Source organism: Sminthopsis crassicaudata, chromosome 5 (genome assembly GCF_048593235.1).
Source record: "Sminthopsis crassicaudata isolate SCR6 chromosome 5, ASM4859323v1, whole genome shotgun sequence".
In the NCBI taxonomy this organism is placed as follows: domain Eukaryota; kingdom Metazoa; phylum Chordata; class Mammalia; order Dasyuromorphia; family Dasyuridae; genus Sminthopsis; species Sminthopsis crassicaudata.
In genome coordinates, this window is record NC_133621.1 from 120406277 (window position 1) to 120412276 (window position 6000).

The 6000-nt window shown below is 36.1% G+C and overlaps 1 protein-coding gene across 2 annotated transcripts in view; it reads right to left on the bottom strand.

Moving 5' to 3' along the window:
• SPAM1 (sperm adhesion molecule 1) overlaps positions 1–178 on the bottom strand; it is an 84450-nt gene extending 84272 nt beyond the window's left edge. For both annotated transcript variants that reach the window (XM_074268087.1, XM_074268083.1), the window contains exon 1: positions 51–178. The gene's annotated coding sequence lies outside the window, so the exon portion shown is untranslated. The remainder of the gene's footprint in view (positions 1–50) is intronic.
• Positions 179–6000: the final 5822 nt, after the last annotated feature.

A 6000-nucleotide genomic window follows, 5' to 3' on the forward strand; every position in this document is an offset into this window, starting at 1 on the left:
TGGGGAACTTCTGGAGGCAACCTTAGTTTCAGTTCAGTTTCAATAATCACCTGATATGCAGCCAGGAGTTAGAGTCCAAATCCTTTCCTGTGTCCTTCAAAGTCTTGACTCTTTTCCTGAGGCCCAGTTAGCTTTAATAGAGACCTATCTTTCTCCTTGGTTCCCTCCAAATGTCTCCAAATCCAAAGGCTTGCCCTTCAGCCTCCAGCCAGCTTCAGCTTCTCCTCCTCCCAATGTCTCCAGTCAACACAAAGGTGGAAGTTGGAATGAATCTTGACTCCTCCTCCAAAAGATTTGGCTTGTGGGTTTCTGACTTGTGAATCTCCTGGAAGTCCAAGAGTAGGCTTGTCCTTTAGTGGGCTTGTGAACTCCTCCTTATATATCTCTAAAGGTGTGAGGTCTAATAAGTACTAAGTACATAATCACTTAGCACCTTGTTTCAAGTTCTGGCCCATAACATCTCCTGTTTTCTTTTGAGTTAGAACATAAGGTGGTCATGACCTCCCTGAATTCTCAAGGAGAACTCCAAAAAAGGAGGTGATCATGCCCTCCCTGATTTCTCAGGAAGGGAGATGAAAACACCAAAGCAAATGGGAAATCAAAACAGATTAGCGGGTTTCTGAAGGGGCTCACTTGAGACAGGTATATATAAATCCATCAATATGAAAGATATTACATAAATTACATATGCACATAGTAACATAACACAGGCTCGAATTGATATAACAAATAACATGAATCAACATAAGGACATTATATATGTCCATAACTCCTAGAAATAGTCCAAAAGGAATCTATTGTCCATTAGTTCATGTGCCAGGAATCCAATGATTCCTGCTGGTTTTCAAGTCTTGCAACAGTCTTATCTTGTGTTAGGGAATCCAATGATTCCTGCAAATTTGGAAGTCCTGCAATAATCTTATCTTGTGTTAGAGAATCCAATGATTCCTGCACATTTCGTTCTTAGGTCTTCTTTGTTTCCAGATTTTTCTCTTTTTTCTATCTCTCTCTGATGGACAAGGCGAATACAGTTCTTTGGCGCCCATCTGATTCCTTCTCCATCTGTGGAGATACAAGCAAACCTTCTCTCTCAGGCAGTTAATCTATCTAGTTCCTCCTATTTACCACTTTCTAAATCTCTTCTCATCATCTGGCAATTACATTGGAGCTGTTTGCACTGACTGCTCTATTGGTTTAAAAGGCCTGTATTTTCTCCAGTTGTAGATCCTTTCTGCTATCTGATTGCTTTTCTGTTGGTTGATCATATAATCCCTTTCTCCCATCTGATTGCTTTTTGGCTGATAGATCACATCATCAGAGTCCTGACCTTCTAAAGACTCTCTGGGTGTAACTTCAGCTGCCATCATGCCCCATTTGTGTTTTGTATGATATCTTGGGGCTGGGCCCTGCCTCTCATTTGGGTCAATCTACATTCTGAGGCCCAGTGGAAGCCCTTGTGGCATTTTGGACATTGGGTTTTAGGTCTTCCCTCAACCTGTCTTCTCACTCTATCTCTATATCTATATTGAGCTCTTAGATGTCCAACTTTTCCACATTGAAAACATCAACGATTTTCTCTAGAAGTCCCTTGCCAAGAGGAACCCTGTCTTCCCATGTTCATCATAGTCTGAGTATAATAAGCATTTGTGCTCATGGCACAGTGTCTTATAATCTCCTTTAAAGGAGCATCTTTGTGTAGTCCCCATATAATTCTTCTGCAAACCTCATTGGCATTTTCCTCAGCCAGATGTCTGGTCATTATTTCTGTAGCTGCATTTTCTCCAATGGTTTTTGTGACGGCTATTTGCAAACGTCCAACAAAATTCACAAAAGGTTCTTTGCTCTATTGTTGTGAAGGCTTTACTTTCATCTTTTTCTGAGAGAGAACCCCAAGTTTTTATTGCAACTTTAGAAATTTAGAAATTAATCTGTGCTGAATTCTCTCTATACTGACCTTCACCGACTAGTTGGCCAAAAATGATTTGTACATTAACTCCTGTTTGCCTATTGCATCTGGCTTGAATCCTATATAATTCATGATACTCTGAAAGCCACAACAAGGTTTGTCCAGGTTCTAAACATGTCCTAGCTATGGATTTCTAATCACTAGGGGTTAGGATTTCATAATATAAACTATCTAGTAACATCTTAACATAAGATGATGTAGCCCCATAAAGAGTACAACCCTTGTTTAAATCTTTGGTAATTTCCAGAACAAAAGGAGTATATCTCCTCCTTTTTTGATCTGAAGAGTCAAGCTCTTCAATCACAGGGTATATGCATGTATTAAGTCAGATACATCCTGTCCTTCATTTTTTGCCTTAACCAATGCTTTTTCTAGTCTTGTCTTAGGCTGCTTAATAAATGGCTCTGATTATGTTACTGCCTCTCCCCCTCCTCCTTCTCCTTCCACTCATGAAGGGTTAATTGAGGGAGGTAGATCAAGGGATTAGAAATGATCTAATTTCTCCTGCTGTGAATTCTTATCTGATTCTTCATCCTTTTCACCTAGTTTAATTGGCACCTCCCCCTCCTGCTCTTTCTTCTTTTTCCTTATTCTATAACTTATATAATTTCCTAAAGCCAGTTGTATTAAATTGTATTTATTAAGTGTATCTGTGGAAATTGAGTCAGGCCCATTTTTATTGTGGAATTGACAACGTTGCTCTCCTACTAATTTCCACTCCTCTAGATCCAATTCTTTTTCAGAGAACCAAGGAGATATGTACTGTACAGTTTCTAAAAGTTCAGTAATCTGCTCCCAAATTATAATCAAACCTTGGCTTTTCATAATCCTGACTATGCTCTCTGCATATTTTCCTTGAAGAGAAATAGAAGGCTGTTTTCTAAACATCTGTCCCATTTCAGCTGAAATATTACTTTAGCCCTTAACAAAGTTTTCTTTTTGTACTCATCCTAGTTTCTGGGTCACAGATGAAGGTCCTTGGTCCCAGTTGAGACACCAAAATGTAATGTTCTCTTCTCTAAATTATAATGTTCTCTGTGAGCAGGTTTCTTGGGGAGCTTCTGGAGGCAGCCTTAGTCTCAGTTTAGTTTCAATAATCATCCCGAATGCAGCCAAGAGTTAGAGTCCAAATCCTTTATTGTCCTTCAAAGTCTTTTCTCTTTTCCTGGGGCCCAATTAGCTTTAATAGAGACCTATCTTTCTCCTTGGTTCCCTCCAAATGTCTCCAAATCCAAAGGTTTGCCCTTCAGCCTCCAGCCAGCTTCATTCAGCCTCTCCTCCTCCCAATGTCTCCAGTCAGCACAAAGGTGGAAGTTGGAATGAATCTTGTCTCCTCCTCCAAAAGATTTGGCTTGTGGGCTTCTGACTTGTGAATCTCCTGGAAGTCCAAGAGTAGGCTTATCCTTTAGTGGGCTTGTGAACTCCTCCTTATATATACTCTCTAAATGTGTGAAGTCTAATAAGTACTAAGTACATAATCATTTAACACCTTGTTTCAACTTCTGAACCTAATTTAAGACAGTTAAGTAAAAGGCAGCTTATTAAGATTCTATTGCTCCCAAAACTGTTTAGATTTTTTTTCTTTACTATGACCCCTTTATCAATGCTTTCTTCTGTTCTCTCCCTTTTTACTTTCCCCCATTTTTCAGGTCCCTTTATTTGTGTCATCTAAGATAGGAATATAATGGAAAATATTTAACAGCCAGATGTCTGGAAAAAAATTAAGTAACTTACATTTTTAAAATTAGTCTCCATAATTAGCATTACTGACATAACTTTTATGTCTAGGCAATCAACAAAATGATGTGCAGAATTCTGCATGCTCACAATGAAATTTGAGTCATTTCAAACTGATTCTAGCATACTCCTATTAAAATGTAATTTCTTTGAGGACAAAGACTGTCTTTTTATTTATATTCTCAATACTTATCATAGTGCCTAGCTCATAGTAAGCCTTTTATATATGCTTGATGATTTAATTTGATTTCTAGAACTGGAAAAAATATAAATCAACCAGAACTTTTGAGCAAATTCAGAAAATGATATAACAATACTCCATGTACATACATACACCAACTATTACTTTCATGTATCACCTACCATGTATTGACCATGTACATACACCAACTGTTATGTTCATGTACTATCTCCCATATTCAAAGAAGCAAGACAAAAATTGAGAAAATTGGATTGACATTTCCATAGAAATGAGAGAGACAATTTAGCATCCAGGAACACAATGATTTTTTAAGAGACTGCTTTACCTCTTAACATGTTATAATAATTAGCTCATTTGAAACCTATGGGAAAATGTGTTCTCACCTCTTCAGCTTTAAGGAGCTTATTTTAAACAAGGAAATCTAAATCAAGCAAAGAATTCACTCACACTTTCACCAAGCTAGAAGAATTTTTTTTTTTTAAATATTTAGGCAGATGTTGGACTGTCTGCTTAACTTTATAATTAAATTTATCTCTAATCAACACCTGGCCTCTTTGTGGTCGAAACCAAATTCAATTTGTTAGAAACACTTGGATAACAGAATACAGTATTATATTATAATAGCTCTAGATAGACCTGGAGGGGAAACTTGGGAAAGAACTTGCCATTTTGTTTATACTTTTCTCAGTCCAATTTTTCTATTCCAAGATCCTTGTAGTACCAATGACTGTTTTCAATATCTCCCCTGTCTACCACAGTTCAGTCCTAACTTTGTTCTTTACAGGTGTGCTTGAAGCTCTACTTGCTCCAACTTCTCCGCTACTAGACCTTTAGAATTTTAATTCTTTTTTTTTTTTTTTTAACAGACAGGTTCTTTCTTTTATAATAACTCTTCCAATGGCTTTAATTGACTTAAGTATATAGGCCCTATTTACACTTGGTTTTGAATGATTCAATAAAGAAATTTGGGTCTTTGTTTTTTGTCTAACAAAGTTAAATTACTTTTAAATGTGTGGGATAATCAGTGGAGCCCCATCTTGATATGTGTGTGTGTGTGTGTGTGTGTGTGTGTGTGTGTGTGTGTGTGTAATTCATACTTTTGTTTAAGTGAGAGGATGGTACAATGAGAAAAGTTCTGTAATTAGAAATATGTGTAATATATGTGTCACTCAAACTTTTATATTTATGTGTGTGTATAGATAAATATGTACCATATAAAAATTTATACAACAATTAAATTTATAGAAAGACAGACCTTTGAGCTATTCAGGAGTTGGATTTTATTTTTAATAACAAAAAAAAAAAAAAAAAAAAAAAAGGAGATGACAATCTATCAGGTATTTATATAAAATGTGGCATCATTATAATACAAAGTAATCCAAATCATCAAAATTAATATCTATAAAATAATGACATGATAACTGTTGTTAAAAGTTAAAACAGATTTTTATTAAGAAAGAAGTTTTCTTTAGCCTCTTTTTCTTATTACTTCCACTTGTTCCCTTTCCACAATAGCAACTGCCAGTCTTCCACAAAATCACCACAGAAAAATAAAGTAGAATGTCTCTTAGAGAGACAGTAACAGTTTCTACTGTCTCTGTTGTTGAGGCTACTGAAATCAGTGATACAACACATTTAGACCTGAATTGACCTCTATAAATTAATTAATATATGATAAGATATAATACATAAACATGTTAATGTAAAAAATACAATGTGTTATATAATATAAATTCATTAAATATAATTTAATAACTCCTGCTTGTAGTAGTAATGAACTTGGCTCCATTGAATCATAAGAATTAGAGATGAACTTCCAAGAGCTCATGCATTTCAACTCTTGTCATTTTAAAGATTGAGTTTTCAGGACCAGAGAAGTTAAGCATTCTCTGCTCACACAATAATAGCAAAGCTGAAGTTCATGGCTTTACCAGACTGCCAAGGGAACCACACAAAGATTCAAGATACACACCTTGAATTCACCACTTTTGAGGTTCTTTGAATTCTAAAAAGAATATCTACTTCCCTTCCCACAAATGACTGGACAAAGAGTCCGAGTTACATCAAAGATTATAGGAAGGGAGCAGCTAGGTGG